This window comes from Macrobrachium nipponense, chromosome 34, assembly GCF_015104395.2.
Source record: "Macrobrachium nipponense isolate FS-2020 chromosome 34, ASM1510439v2, whole genome shotgun sequence".
Lineage (NCBI taxonomy): Eukaryota > Metazoa > Arthropoda > Malacostraca > Decapoda > Palaemonidae > Macrobrachium > Macrobrachium nipponense.
In genome coordinates, this window is record NC_061095.1 from 45,243,691 (window position 1) to 45,261,190 (window position 17,500).

Genomic DNA, 17,500 nt, shown 5'->3' on the forward strand with positions numbered 1-17,500 from the left:
TCAGGCACCCCCCGATTTCTCTCTCTATCCCACTATTTCTACTTCTTCTCTCCGTCCCACCTCTCTCTGTCTCTCACACACACACACACACACACAAGCGCGCGCGCAATAGATGACACGGCCTCAATCCCTGAACTATTTGTTAAATATGAAGGGGCAGAACCACCTGACAAAATAAGATTTACGGAAGAAGACATTAAAAACAAAATTTAAGAAACTAAAGAAATTCAAATTCCCTGGCCCAGATGGGATTCATCCAAGAGAAATTACAATGTTAAAACAGGAGATAGTTCCTCACCTATATAAACTCTACAGAAAAACTGCAGAATAACGAAAGGTACCAAAATAGGATGGAAACTAGGGTGGAATGTGCTCCCAGTTTACAAAAAAAGTCAAGAGAAGAGCCAGGAAATCATCGACCAATCTGTCTAACTTTTATAAGATTTTCTGAGTCCATAATTGAAAATTAAAATGTGGATCACATCGATAGAAAGAACCTGCTGTTAAACAGACAACACGGCTTCAAACAAAAACAGATCCTCTAATCAAACCTCTTGGAGTTTTGCCATAACATGCTTGGTATTTACGACAGTGGTAGTGCAATAGATATGCTCTCCTTATATTTCTAAAGGCGTTTGACAAAGTTCCACCAAGAAATTAACGACAAAAGTTAGAGCTTTAGGAATTGTAGGAGAAATAACAGACTGGACTGAAAAAACTGACTAAACTAATAGAAAACAGAGAGTCGAATAATAAACGGTTAAGAATCAAAATGGTAGATGTTTACAGCGGAGTTCCTCAGTTTTTTGTCTTGACAAGCTCCTATTATTTTTATTTACATTAATGACACTGTTGTTGGCTTAAATAGCAGGATAATCAAATTTGCAGATGACACCTAACTAGGTGTAAATGCAGCAGTCCCAAATACAGTGGAAAGTTTAAGAAATGATCTAATGAAAATAGGAGAGTGGTCATAAAGATGGCAAATGTCTTTTACCTTGAATAGGAACAAACAAACAAAAGCTAACTATAAGTTGCTTAGGAATGACATAATGTACAACCCGAAGAGGACATTTAGTAATTATTAGCACGGACGTAAAATCCACAGAACAGTGCAAAAAAGCTGAAAAGAAGGCACAGAAACTAGTGGGATGTATAAAGAAGCAGTTCAAATACAGAAACAACAAGGTAACGGTGCTGCAGCGCTACACATCAATAGTTACTCCGCATCTTGAATATAAAGCTCAGTTTTGGTCACCAACACTCAGAAAAGACATAAATAGATTGGAAAGGGTACAAGCAAGATCCACAATGTTAATTCCATCCATCAGGCAAATAAGTTACCAAATGCAACTAGAGAGCCTGAGCATGTATGGCTTAGAAACACGACCATTGCGAGGACTACTAATAGAAATATTCAAATTACTGAAAGGCATAAAGTAAACAGTAACCTCTTCACCATTTCTTCATTCGCGATCTTTCATCACAACATATTTCGTCGTAACTGGATTAGACTTGAAAGTCTCAGAAGACTGATTAATCTTAGCGTATTTTTAACTCTTGATGGAAGTTCATTTCTTTTGTATGTTTTATATCATGTCCTCACTTTTTAATATCAGTTTTATTTTCCTTGGTTTTAGAGCCTTATTAGTACCAAAACATTAAAATGAAGTTAAATATATGTTTTGGTTGTTCTTTGTCTTAAAACTTACCATTAATCTTTACCACTTTGCCAATTCGTCTCATTTCTTCATTTTCCAACTTTTCACGCCATAGAGTCCACCTCAGCATCCTCGCTCTCTTCCCTGCAGCTTCCATTCCCCTTTCCATCTTCATGGCAATGCTTATAATATGGTGCAACGGATCTTTATTACTGGTTTATTTGGACCTCTTTCGACCGGATTCGCTGAACAGCAGCACCAATATGCAGTGAATATGCCTCGCTGTCGAAATGCTCAGTTCCAGAGGTCTTTTATTATTCATACTATTGGGCCGTGGAACGATTTCCTAAGGACGTTGTGCAATTAGAACCTTCAGGTTTCAAGCGAAGATGCAATACATCACTACCATAAAACAATTCCCTTGATGCTTTCCTGTATTTATGACTTAAAATCTGGCCTCTTCTCTATGTTCTTCCTATTATCTTTGGAAATTTCTTTCCAATGAATACCACATTCGTTGGAAAGTTGAAATTCAAGTCAATGACCCCTGTAGGCTTGTTCCATATGAATTGTGTTTATATTCTGCATAATAATGATAATTGAAAAAGAAGCCCTCAAAATCACTGTGTATAACGTGTTTATTTATGAGTATTTACATTTTATTTCACTCAACACTCGAGTAATTTCAGGCCCTATCTGTGGCACAGATAGGGCCTGAAAGTACTCGAGTGTGGAGTAAAATAAAATGTAAATACTCATAAATAAAAACGTTATACACCGTGATTTTGTGGGTTTCTTTTTTTCAATCTTCAGAAGGAAAACAAGAAAGAAGTTTTGTTTGGTTTCAATAATGATAATAGTAATAATGGTTATAATCACGATCCAATTACCCATACACGTCTTAAAATCTCAACAAATATATTTCATCGTGACATAGGAAAGAAAGATACAGTTTGGTATTCTTCTAAACCTTGACGTCTTGGTACAGTTACCAGCGAAGGGAAATAGCAGCTTTTTAACTTAACCTGGAAGTCCTGACACGAGGAGAAATAGAAGCAACACAGACAACACACCACCTCTGCGAATGCATCCTACCCGCTTTCCCATTAACCAACCCCAATCCCGTTCCGTACACACAGGGGATTTTTCGTCAATACTGGAATACCATTTTTTTTGAGCGTATGTTATTCTTTTCATATTTTTCCCCTTTTCCCCTTCTTCCCTTGTTTATTTCCATTTTTATTTTCTCCCTTCTGCGTTGTTAATCGCATTTTTTCGTCTGACTCGAACCCCCGCTGGAGTCTTTAGCCTTCATTGCAATCAATGTTTTTTTCTTGGGGGATTCAACAAAAATGGAAAAAAAAATTCTTGTTTTTTCAAGGTTTATAAATACCTGTCAGTTGCTTTGAACTGCCTTTGCTGATTTGTGGTCGAATATTTGTTTTTTCCTTAAATAGAATAGACCTTCGTATAATACCTATTTCTTTTCACAAATTAAAAGAATATTTTTTTTCTTTAAGGGGGTTATTTCTCAAGGGTCAAAAAACTTTTATTATTGTTTTTTTGGTCCTTTGAAATCTATATTTTAATATTTTGGTACTAAAAATAAGAATGAAACAGTATTTAGCTCTTATTTCAACATTTTTATATGCAGTGGAGGGCTCGTCAGTATGCACTGGAACTGCAGGACCCTTAGAGATTTTCATATATATATATATATATATATATATATATATATATATATATATATATATATATATATATATATATATATATATATATATATATATATATATATATATATATATATATATATATATATATATATATATATATATATATATATATATATATATATATATATATATATATATATATATACGTACATATATATATATATATATATATATATATATATATATATATATATATAGATATATATAATATATATATATATATATATATATATATATATATATATATATATATATATATATATTATATATATATATATATATATATACGTATATATATATATATATATATATATATATATATATATACAAAATTATGAATATTTACATGAATATGAGTAATGGTAGTCAGCCGGAGCGTGGAGGTAGGGGGAGCACTGTCCTCTCGAGCAGTGTTAGTCTAGCTGTTGGAGGGGAAGGTATGTTTTGAAATTCGTCAAAATGTAATCTATATGTACTATTAATGATAGTGATCAAATTAGTGACGATACTGATGATATGTAATGTAATGCAGAATAATCAACTCAGAGGCGAGTTGCAATAAATGGGAAAAAATTATAACCACATTAATGTCAATGAGTAATATTCAAAATATCATATTTCGGCAGCGGTTCAGCTGCTTTCCTGAGAGAGAGAGAGAGAGAGAGAGTGTATGCGTATGTCTGTGTTTTAGCTGGGTGTTCTTTAGTCCTTTTGTTTTATATAGGCCTATGTTATTTTATTTTACTCTCATACTCAGTTTTGTATTTCAGTATTTTTGTTTTCGAGTTGTTATTTCTTTTAATGGCTTAATTATTTTTTTATTATGCTACACTTACTTTACATAACTCAATAATTTTATATAACCTCAAATTCTCATAACCTTCTCTGTCAGTCCGTCCGTCAGTTTCTCCGCTGCCAAAAGCTACTGTTTTGAGTTTCAGTATTTTAATATATTTTGTTACTTTTTCAGTGCTATTTCACGAAAAAAAATATTCATGTATATAATGTGTGTGTTTGTGTATTTATGCAGTTAATATCAAGGAATAAAAAGATATGTGTAACAGCACCCCTATGAATGATAGCCACGAGCCACCACTGTTTATATGTTTATTTAGGTTGCGCGGACAAATATCCCGGAAAACAAGGGTCAATTTATCATTGTCTGCCCTCCAGTTACGCTTTCTGTGTTCCGTCACTCACTGAGACTTCTCAGAAAACGTACATACCAGCCACTAAGGATAAATTAAGAAAAATTATATTTATTCCCGGATTCACTCTCTCTCACGCTAAATAAATAAAAATAAGGAGCGCTTACAGTTTAGTTGCCCACGGGTTTCGTCTGCTAGGGAATCGGCGGAGCAATACAAACAAGATGGCGGACGGTTTTCTTTGGCGCACGGTTTAAAAACATGTGTTTTGTCAGAAAACCCAAAAACCTATAAAAACGATAATGGGGGACCCTTTTGGGAATCAGGGTTTTTGGTATAAGCACTAAGATACTCTTCAGGGAGAGATGGGACCCCGAGAAGAAGGACCGCCATTGAAAACCTTCCCCTTTTTTCAAAAGTCCGACGGTGCCTTCATTACAGGCCTTACACACGCCACTAAAATCCCCCAGTAGGCCTGTTTTCATTAAATAAATAATGAGGGATCGTTCGTCGCGACACAAAATGTATATGTCTTCCAGAGTGACGGGAACGGCGGCAGCGAAATCCACGTGTGCGGGACACGACAAATTCTCGGCAGAAGAAGACATGGTACTTAGACGTAGCACTGTACAAGCTGAGAAGCAGGAACAGACTGAAGGCGAAGGGTCGGGCAGGGTCAGGCAAGGTCCGTTCCAGGTACTAGTTATCTTGGCGAATTGATTAAGGGCCAAGTAGAAGGAAAATAAGTATCGAAGAATGTAAAAAAATGGAGGTCCTACAGATTAGTTGGGCAAGGAAAGAAATATCGAAGAATGAAAAAAAAAATGTATCTCCTACAGATTATGTGGGCATGGGTAAAACTATCGTGGGCAAGGGTAAAAATATCGAATAATGTAAAAAAAAAATGGAGCTCCTACAAATTAGTTGGGCAAGGGTAAAAAAATCGAATAATTTAAAAACAAAAAATGGAGCTCCGACAGATTAGTTGGGCAGGGGTAAAAATAATGAATAATGTAAATTAAAGTGGAGCTCCTAAAGATTAGTTGGGCAAGGGTAAAAATATCGAAGGGAATCGGCGGATTAATACCAACAGGATAGCTGCCGTTTGTTTTGGCTTTCATGTTGTTGCATGTTCGGTTCGGGCCGGGTCGGTCCGTGGGTTCGGTTCGGTCGGACTGCGGGTCGTTGCGAGAAAAAAACTTACCTTGGCAGAGTTATTAAAGACCGGGCAAAATGGTGTTACGCGGCCCGGGCAACTAAACTGTAATCAACCCCATAAGTGTATTATATATATGCTCATAAATATAAAAAATATTTATGATTTCAGTACTGAGAAGGCCGGCAGATGAGGTAATGAACCCGATAATACTGCAATATCATACTGTACTGTGCAGTATATATAGAAAGAGAGATTTTGCCAAAGTTTCATTGTATCCAGATCCATTTTAATTGAGTAATTTAGGCGAAAATTTTGAACGTCTTCAAACTAGATTTTTTCAGAACCAAGTTTTTCGCCACTCAAAGTCTAAATGCTTCACAGCACGCAATTCTCATCCGATTTTTCTAATTTAACATGGATTTTATTATGTGGGTATTTCCATATAGAATAGATGTGCTTTGGTACCCTATTCTGAATTTTATCAATCTGTTTTTTTAATTTGTTAAATATACTAATATTCATAATGGTGTACTAAAAATATGTGCTAATTTATAAAAAAGAGTCATATAATAAAATGATTTTAGAATTGAGAAACTCGGATGAGAATTAAACGTTTAGGAAATTTTTTATGGGCTTATGGAAGTAAATAACTCCCTTAAATAGAATAGACCTTTGTATGGGAAACTATCTTATTCATTATTATTATTATTATTATTATTATTATTTTTATTATTATTATTATTATTATTATTATTATTATTATTATTATTATTATTAGTAAGCGACTGACGTACAGCTCAGAAAGTAACTGGTTTATTGATACATAATTCATGAAGGTCAATGGCTCATGCAAGCCACAAAGTAGTTCAGTCCTCATGACAGACTGAGGACGGGGATTAATTCTTGGTATGTGTTTCTTTACAGAAGTAAAATAAACATATATATATATATATATCTAGATATATATATATATATATATATATATATATATATATTTGAACATAAAATAGGTATACATGGTTTAATAGCTGGTAGAATGATGTAAAGAATGATGCCAATTCATAAGAGGTGACGATAACAATGTTGGAGATATATGCATAAAACATAATCACGAGAATCTGTGTTTTTCTTTCTCAGCCACTGTATGCATTGCTATGCCAGCTCTCCTATCATGTACCTATAATCATTAATGCATATTGTTTGTATCAAACTGTCATAGGTTTCTGTCTGTGAACAATCGCAGACACCTACTTTACATCTCATATCAGCCAATCACCTCTATGAATATTCTGTAAATAAATCAGTTCAAAATCTGTACGCATCTGACTCAGCACCTCAATTAGTACCTCCTTCACAATGGTGACCCCGCAGGGACCCAAAGAGGAAACTCGATACATTCAGACTTTAAGGGAATTTGAGAATAATAAATAATCCACCATTTCAACTGACATAAAATATGGATAAAGCCTCAGGAAGTTCTAATTGCCTTTTTTTTCTCTCCATTAAGATGAACAGTTCTTACAGGACATGTGAACAAGTCCGTCAAAGACAGATGGAGATAGATAGTTACACTAAATGATCAAAATACATTATATCTATTGCTTATACTTATTTTTCATGAGTATATATATGTATATATATATATATATATATATATATATTTATATATATATATATATATATATATATATATATATATATATATACATAATACATATATATATTATATATATATATATATATATATATATATACATAATATATATATATATATATATATATATATATATATATATATATAATATATATGTTTATATATACATGTGTGTGTGTGCATGTGTGTATTTATTTCTAAGGAAATATAATGACTTGTAGAGAAGTCCATTAATCACTCACTTGCAATCGAAGGATAATTTGAATATACTCATGAAAATAAGTATAAGCAATAGATATAATGTATTTGATCATTTAGTGTAACTATATATATATATATATATATATATATATATTATATATAGATATATATATATATACATATATATATACATATATTATATATATATATTTATATATATATATATATATATATATCTATATACATACTATATATATATATATGTGTGTGTGTGGATGTGCGTGTGTGTGTATGTATAAATTACTGATACATATGATAATCAACTATAAAAAGTCCTCAATGACGAAAAAGAGATAACACCAGCAATAACGAAAATGATAAAAGTACAATATAAAATATCTGCCATACGCAGGTCTAGTCTATACAGGATGAAGTCTTTATTACAACTCAGACATGAAAGGTCTACAGTAATAAGAGGGTTAGTGGATATGAAAGGAGGGAACAGTGTTTCGAGATGGTTTGCTAATATGACATGAATCGAAGATGACAGGTTTTGAATGCAATATTTTGAAGAGTTAAGAGGAAGATCCAGAAATGGACTGACTGATGGAGCAAAGGCGGTATAAGAAAGAAGGGGCCTCAACATCCGGGAAGCAATCTGTGGGCAAGTAAGATAATTGTAATTGGAGTAATGTTTTGGGGAGTGGTCTCCAAGCAAGATAGGTGAGCAATCAGTGCAGATGAATGAAGCGCCTCGCATTGTGGAGGTCTTTCGCACAGAGGGTTCATCTACGATTCACCAGTTGGAATATGAATGAGGCTGTGACTCTTGCCTCTCCCTTTCGAGGGAGCCACCCACAGTCAAGATGGGCATCTTGAGGTTCAGGAAAAAGCACTGACAATATGAAAGATACAACAACCAAACTGCAACATAAACAAATTCTGAAATACTTCATGATTTCAGACTGAAACTGCGGCAGCGTCCTTCAGAGCTTAATTGCAGTGCAAGGCAATTAGTCTCCCAGAGGATCTGCTTCCGAGGATCCACACGGAATATCATCAGTTGCCTTTATTACGATATATTACGTTCATGCGAGTATGACCCAGTATGATAACTGAGGATTTCGTGCTCTCATAGCTCGCTTTTCGGCGAATACGACAGCCCCGAGCATACGAATTCCCTCAGGGACCGTTATTGCTCTTTCTCTCTCTCTCTCTCTCTCTCTCTCTCTCTCTCTCTCTCTCTCTCTCTCTCCTAAATTCTCTTAGAATAGGTTTCACACAAGTTATTCCGACGTTGGAAATGATAAATCATTTGTATCGATGGAAGAGGAAAATGTACAAAAAGTATTAACGCAATAAAAAAGATCTAAATTGCTGGGAAGACGGGAAAATGAGGTGCTTGTTCCCAAAATGACTGATTCTGTTTTTGCAAAATGTCATCTGCAGTATCTGCCACTATTATTGTATTGGTATGATTATTGTCATTACTGGTATATATCCATTTTCATTATTACCGTGATTATTAATTCAATATAAGTTTTTACACTCCTATTTTTTTTTAAACAATTCTCAATCTAGTACGGGCATGACCATTATTTTTGACTGCCTGCCTTTTTTTATACTACCTCAGCAAATATGGAAAAATTGCCATTGAAGATTAATCTTTGTTTTTTATCATGTTATCTATGTATCTAGACTGTATGTTATTTTCTATTCTTTGTATACCACCTGAATATGGTATATTATTATTATTATTATTATCCCTGGGATGACCTGCGCTTCGATCTTCAGCTCCTCCTGACATTCCCTGAAGTCATTTATCTCTTCGGTCGTTTGCTTAGTCCTTCGACGTTCTGTATTTTCCTTTGGCTGTCCATATTTGTTTATATTTATCCTAAACTCTGGTTTATAATTCCAAAGGTGATATCGTCTAAAATCATTCCTTATGTTGTCTTTCGTCGTGATTTCTTACCATTTGATAAGGGAGTTCTCTACGACCACCCTCGATGTCTTATTCTTATTGCTGGGTATGATTTTTTTTTTTTTTTTTTTTTTTTTTTTTTTCCCATGAAATTTTTTCCATTTTTTTTTTACTAATTTGATCTTGAGGTTATGATTCCAACAGTGTTTGTCCAGTTCCGATGTTTGGTTGTGTTACTGAATATCCTTCTTGTGGTTGTTTTCTCTCTCCATGCTCGATTTGCCGTTCTGATCAAAATATATTTGATCACAATTGTCATGAGGTGCTATGTAGACCCAGCGCCTCTTCTCCTCCCCCTCTATGGTAATAAACTAGTAAAATAACATCACCAGTCAAAATAATTCCCCCAATAATGACCAGGCTGTCAGATGCCTGTCCTAATGCGCTTTTTATTGGGTCATCTCAAAGAGCGTTTCCTTCGGTAGTTCGACTGGTCTGTGATTTAACCCGATGTAGCCATTCCAGCTCTGTCTGGGTCATTTGCATATTGACCATAGCCAAATGCTCCACCAGCTCCTCTCTCTCTCTCTCTCTCTCTCTCTCTCTCTCTCTCTCTCTCTCTCTCTCTATATATATATATATATATATATATATATATATATATATATATATATATATATATATATATATATATATATATATATTCATTTAATCTGATACTTTCCTCATTTTTGGCAACGAAATAAGCGATTAAGTGTTAAATGGAAATCAGTGATGAACGAACAACGTATTCTTTATCTCACTTCAACAAGGAATCCAAATCTCGGACGTTGAAAGATGGGCTGAACAACGAAGATACTTTAGGACGGATACAAAAGAGAGAAAGCTGTAATAAAACCATAACAGTCACGTATGAGCACAAAAGAGTCTTTTGCAGTGATTCTAAATACAAATGTATCTCAGAAGACTCATAATCAAATGCTGTAATCATCAGTCATACGTCAGCAATCGTAATCGTATAAGATTTACTGAGTAATCACAAATAGCTCTCTACTAGATTTTGACAGGCCAGTAGACTTGGGAAGGGGACTTCTTTTCGACTGATTTTCATTAATCGAAATACTCAAATGCCTGACATTTGTCGTGAGAATATCTACAATGTAATTTAAGAGATATAAAACAGAATATATCACTAAAATAACTATTATTACCAGTATTAATAATGCAAAAAATGTACATGTGATAGCTGAAGTGCGGGTCCCGTAGAGTTTCACAGAATTTGTTAGGCTTCCAGTAATGAGAATACGAGTTTAATAATATATATTAGAAGAATAACCGGATTCAAGACCTTGTTATGAGAAACAACACGTCCCCGCCATTATGTGACCCCCTCAAAACGACGAACGGGATCTCCCTCTTCTAATACCCAATGTCCGGATGTCAGGACTCTATTGTTGTTATGACCTCCATGCGTCTGGCGAAGAGGGTCACCTGATTATGTTCAAGAGGGTGCCATCAAGAATCACGCTCTAACCAGCCATAATCCAGCTATCTCCCGGGACCGTGTCATTCAGAACTTTCGGATAATTGGGAGGATTCCCGATCCACGATGCTGTTGTTTACTCGAAGCTCTCCTTATTCAAGAGCAGAAGCACTCGATAAATACTACACAAGAAGCCTTCCGGTTACCAACTAATATGAGAAGATACGCCACGAATGCAAGCAATACCATCATGCTGCAGCGGAATTCCACCCCATTGTAAGGCAACACCACCAACGAAGACAATACTAAAGTAGAAACCCGGAGAAATACCAGCAGTGACGTCACACAGCCGTCGGCCAATCGAAATTTGGTCAACAGTGACGTCACAGAACTCCGTGATGTCACAGATCAGCCGACCAATCAAAATTCTGCCCGACGTGACGTTACATAACTGAAGATCGATCCAGGTTACAACAGTGAGGATATCTAACTTTGAAACTGGATTGAAGCCAGTTCCCAACAGCCCATAGAAAATTACCTTTTTTCACCCATCCGATCCCCTGATATAAAAGTTGAAGTACTCCACACCAACCACATTAAGGGCTACTATATGAGCAAGAGCCCGCGCCGGCATAAAGCCAGCTTAATCTAATTCAACAAACACCAGCCACAGTCCCTCAACCACCCTAAGCCGGAGAGGATGCCTGGAAGAGCTACATGATACATTGCCGCAGAATATTTAGAATATTCAAATTATTCAATATTGTTCTCGACATACAAAACATTTGTTACCCATCCCTGATACCTATTACCAGCGAAGGGTATTTGATACTTGGTATGCGTTAAACCCGAGCGTCAAGGCAAACTAGTTACACACTCAATTTCTCTCTCTCTCTCTCTCTGATATAGCCCTCTCTCTCTCTCTCTCTCTCTCTCTCTCTCTCTCTCTCTCCACCTCTCTCTCTCTCTCTCCATTCTAACAGGTCATCAAATGAGAGTCAGAGTTATATAAAAAATATATTTATTCAACAATGGAAAAATAATAATCCAAGTCTCACAGACAAACTAACTCAGTAATCCACCCAGTATTTAAATGTCTCAATCAGTAATTAGTCACACCAATTATCTCTTCTCCAAAACACAGTCCCTTCACTAGGACACTTATTCCCCTCCACTAGAACCACCTGTTACAAAGACACGAGAACATACTCGTAAGCACACACAATTGTAAAGACAAATTCAAAGATTAAACCTCTTTACCAGATATTAAACAAGCCATAGCTTTGGCTAAAGTATAATGCACATACCCATTACAGCCTGGAGAACCACACACAAACAATTAAAAACTTTCGCAGAGCTATCCCAGCATTCTGCCTTTCTCGCACAGACCTCTCTGTAAGTCTCCCATATATTTGGCTAAGCCAAGTCATTATGAATAGACATAGTTCGTACACATACATATGAATTCACACTTCGTCCACGCCCCATGTAACTGGTTGCAGCCAGTTTCCAAAGGCACTTGAACAAGACCCCATGAACTGACGAACATTGACCTGCTAAACTATGAATCTTCGTATCACTCCATCCCATAAATGATTTATCAGCTTTCTCAGGTCAACACTTTGGACTCGTGAATCTATGGGTAGTCTGCGCATTCCCAATAAGTCACAGCACATCACATTGGCCTATTAAACATATTACTAATTATAGCCTCTTTCATCTGACACATTAATTCAATTCTTTTGGGTTCTCTGACGATTAATTTATATGTCTTACCTATCTCTGCTTGTACAGTGCCCAACTTGGGAGTTTTACACACCAATCTTAGTAACAGCGAGAATAGAGAAGAACATCTACAACCTCAATGAAGCTGAAGCAGCAATAACTTTAAACAATAGTAATAATAATAATGATAACAATCAACAGGGCCAAATGAGGAGGGGACCACAGAACTTCCGTGTGTCGTTTGTTAGAAAAGTTGTAAACAAACGCAAAAATGACTTTCCTCGGTGAAAGTTAGCAATGTTTAAGGGTTCAAGGAAAGAAAGTGGCTAAAGAAAAAGTTGAAAAGTAAGAGCTTCACACAATTACCTCACGTTCCTTCATTTCGTGGCTGAGTACGATTAAGACATAATGAGGTAACATGATTTCATTTGAAGAGAGAGAGAGAGAGGGAGAGAGAGAGAGAGAGAGAGAGAGGGAGAGAGAGAGAGAGAGTTTCTGTCCTTGTTACATATCACTGCCAACCTAATCTCATATACTCAGACATATTTAATGTCTCTTATCAAATATTAATTTCATTCCATCTTCTGCAGACTTTGAATATAAATTTTGTCGTTTCTTTTTCGTAATTTGTCTCTCATAATATGAAACGATATGTGTGTCTATTAGAATTCTTTGGCGGTATCATTTGGAACTGTCTGCCAAAGGGGCAGGGCAATATACTCTGGGAAAAACTTATGCATTTGGAGGATTTATTCATCACGAATAATGATAAAAGATTTCGGAAGGTACACCCAGTCGAAGTTGGAGAAATCGTCTGGTGGTCATGGTTGCAAGGTGTCACTTGTCCACACAACTGTAAATAGGTACCAGCGTCTAATGGGAACAAGGGAATTGCTTGGGAGTAGCAACCTCACACATATAAACTTGCTGATACACTGAAAGGCTGTAAACTTCTCCCAACCCCTAGTTAAAGCTGAAAGGTCTAAGCGGAAAAGTTTATTCCATTAAATTTTAAAAAGACCATTTCTCTTTCATGTTTAAAAGACAACCTATATAAATAAGGTGTTTGCCAGGTATTAGTAGGCTTCTGTGTGTGTGTGTGTGTGTGTGTGTGTGTGTGTGTGTGTGTTTGAGTGTATGTGTGTGTGTTTAAATTAAAAAAACTGAGAAGAGATTTAAGTAACGGAACTTTAAATCCTTTTCCCTGAGACTGAGATTTCTGTCTAAAATCTCTGACTCAACTTTGGCAATTTCCATTTCGACTCCAGAGTACATTTTCAGGTTCTTCAAGAGAAGAGAAAATCTTTTCCAACTTGACGAGTGATTCCAGGACAGATTCAATTTATCTCATCTTTCCAGACTTCCCCACATTTCTCTGAATCTCGTTACCCGGGTTGTCTTATTATTCGCTTGTCAATGAGCTTGGTGAAATCTCTCTCCAATTTCCATTTCCATCAGTTATATACTTTTGCATAACATGTTTGTTTACTAGACTTCAATTTCCTTTGTAAACGAACCTATCAGACTGCAGGCTGTTAGACAATCACTCGAAGGACAAAGACACATAACCTGATATCCTTCTGTTCAAGACAACTGCATTCATATACATCAGTCAGTTTAAGAAGTACTGGAATAACGGTGATATTAAGTGGTGAAACTTGGTCATTCCAGTCATTGGAAGTGTCAATTGACCGGTAAACACTTGTGCTACCTAAACCCATAGTTCAGGACATTTCGCTTGCTTTGTAGACAAGACTTTTCATAAGGCGATACTTGATATGAGATTAATGAAATTGGGCTTCTTTACCTGGTGGAAGGCATAACATTTTAAGGCAGTTGTGCTATGATCTTTAAAAAGCTGCATATTAAGCCTGCAGTTTGATATGTTCGTATTGCTAAAAGAAATTAGTATTCAGTCAGTGATTTCGAATAAACAAAGAATAAGAAAAACGGGGGATTGGTTAAGTTAGATACAAGAGTTCCAAGATAATTGATAGTGAATAAGTCCTAGTATGGGTAGTATGCATAGAATACTTCGAGTAAAACCTCTGGTAAAATATTTGTTGAGTTGAATGCCATTTAAATCTCAGGCAGCCTCAAAAACTCCCGTCAGGCCTCCTCTTCCTATATTTCTTCGGTGGACATCTGGAATCCTCTTAGGTTCTAGGACTTCTCGACTGAGTGACTAATTCGATTCCTTCCAAACTTTGGAATTCTTTTGGAGATTCAGTTTCTCTTCCATTTAGAATCGAGTCTATCTTTCTCCATGACATTTCCTTCTTTTTCTTTTTTTCCAGCACTCTGGGTCTGGGCTACAAATGTGCATTATGTTGTCTGTTCTGTTTGCTCTTTATTTTTTAGGTGGATAAATTAATTATTGTATATATTATATGTCTGTGAGTATTTGCGTGTGTGCGCATGTGAGTACATGCGTGTTTGTAAAGGGGTTTTTGTGTGTATTGCATTTGTGTCCTGCGACTTTGAAGCAGATTTTGTTATCAAGTGAATATGATATGGAAGCCCAGAAGATTGAATGAATTAGGCGCTAAAAAGAACTCCGACACCACAGTAAATCCTCCACGATGAAAAGCGCAACATTTTCTTCAGAACACTGATAAAAATTCCAATGGGCTCGCTGCCCTCAATTATTGCTTCATCATCTCGGTTCACTGGGCATCTACATGCGTTTTTTATACACTCGACTTTCTTATCATCTGAAAAGAATCAATACTTTTCCCTGAACTCTAATCTCCTCTCTTCTCGGTTGCAAATCCCGATCCTGGTATATACCTGTAAAAGGGGAGGGCTATAAGTACACTCACGTGATGCTTTGTAAGCATTGATTAAGAAAGAGTGTTTGCAGTGGCCCATTGAACCTAAGCTGAACTTATACTTTAGTCTTTTACTGGAACTCCATTGAGGCTTCCTTTTCCTAATCTTGTTTCTTACACTTTCATATTTTGGTCGTTGTATATCATCTCATTTATTTCCTGGGGCGTTTATCTTCCTTTCTAACCTCTTTAACTATCACGTATTGAGAAAACTACTGAGTTTTATCATAGTCCTACCTTGAGATCCTTCTTCATTTCAGTTATTTAAAGAATCTCTTTATATTGACGTCCGATTACTTCATTTATCTCCTTTCACTGTTCTCGGTGTTGAATAATCGAGTTCCCCATCACCTGGGTTTACACCCGAAATTTCATAAAGCCAAATATTCATATTTTATAGGATTCCATCGAGGCAGTGCTAATATTTTGACACCACTCTTTACAGAATTATGTCCTTATCCCTTACAACAACAAGAATAAGACATAGACCAGAGAAATCTTCTTGCAACCTATAATAACCAAATAATGACGAAGAAAGTCTTTGCGGAGAATTTAGGGTCTGGTATCTTGATGTAATTTATATGAATGGCATCATACATAATAATGAACGGGATTTGACTCGCTCGTCTTATGCGATAGTTAAAAAACACGGCAACCAGGAAATTATATATAATATTCCGCAGTTCGTGTTCAGCAGGAACTGGTGTTTATTAGCATTAATTACATGAAAACTTGGAGCATGGACACAATTTTATTGCATAAATATATATATATATATATATATATATATATATATATATATATAATGTTTATTATAATATATATATATAAATATTATATATAAATATTAAATATATAAATATATATATATATATAATATATATATATACATTATATATATATATATATATATATATATATATAAATATATAAAATAATATATATATATACAATAGATAATATATATAAATATATTATAAATATATATATATATATATATATATATTTTAAAATATATATAAATATATATATATATATCTATATATTTTATATATATATAAAATATATATATATAAATATATAAATATATATATATATATATATATTATAAATATTATATATATATATATATATATATATATATTATAATATATATATATAATATTATATATATATATATCACAGAGAGGAAGAGAGGGGGAGAGACAGTGAGAGAGAAGTTACATTTATATAATGGTATAATATGAATGTTACTTTTAATTTGGATATAATTATTTCCTCAAATCTGATCCACTTCCTCCTCTCTCTTCCTTTATCCTCTTATTTCTTCGTTTTCATTTATTCATTTAATGATGAAAAGAAGAATAAATCGTCTATAGTCCATGTTTTTACACCAAAAAACTAAACACCAACTATTCTTTCAATTATACATATTTGGCATGTATTAGTTTCTTCGTTGATCATAGTAGATATTATCTCATATTCTCTATTATAAAGATTAATTTGTTTGAGCGTATCCATTTTATTAATTGATCGCGTTAAATTGCTTTTACTGATTAATATTTCATGAATATTTCTTTGTAATCTAAAAATGAAAGATAAATAATACGCTTTTGTTCATACACTTCAACAAATTCATTACCTTAAACATTGAAAAAGTAAAGGAAGAAACTATAAAAATATTTATTTTACAAAAAGTAAACGATTCCTCTAAGATTACTCTTTCTATCTCGACTTCCAAAGTAAATTACTTTTGTCTTAAATTTAATTTATTCTTGGAACAAATTTCTTTCATTAAGATAAATATAAATATTTAAAAAAACAACTACCAGGAAAAAGTAGCATGTTTATGTCGAAAATTTAAGCAGTCCTTATAATTTTTATGGGTTTTCAGTAATATTTTTTCTGCCTTGCCGTTAAAGCATAAAACACTTTGGTGCATTTATTGAAAAGTTATGATTTAACTCAGCTTCTGAGG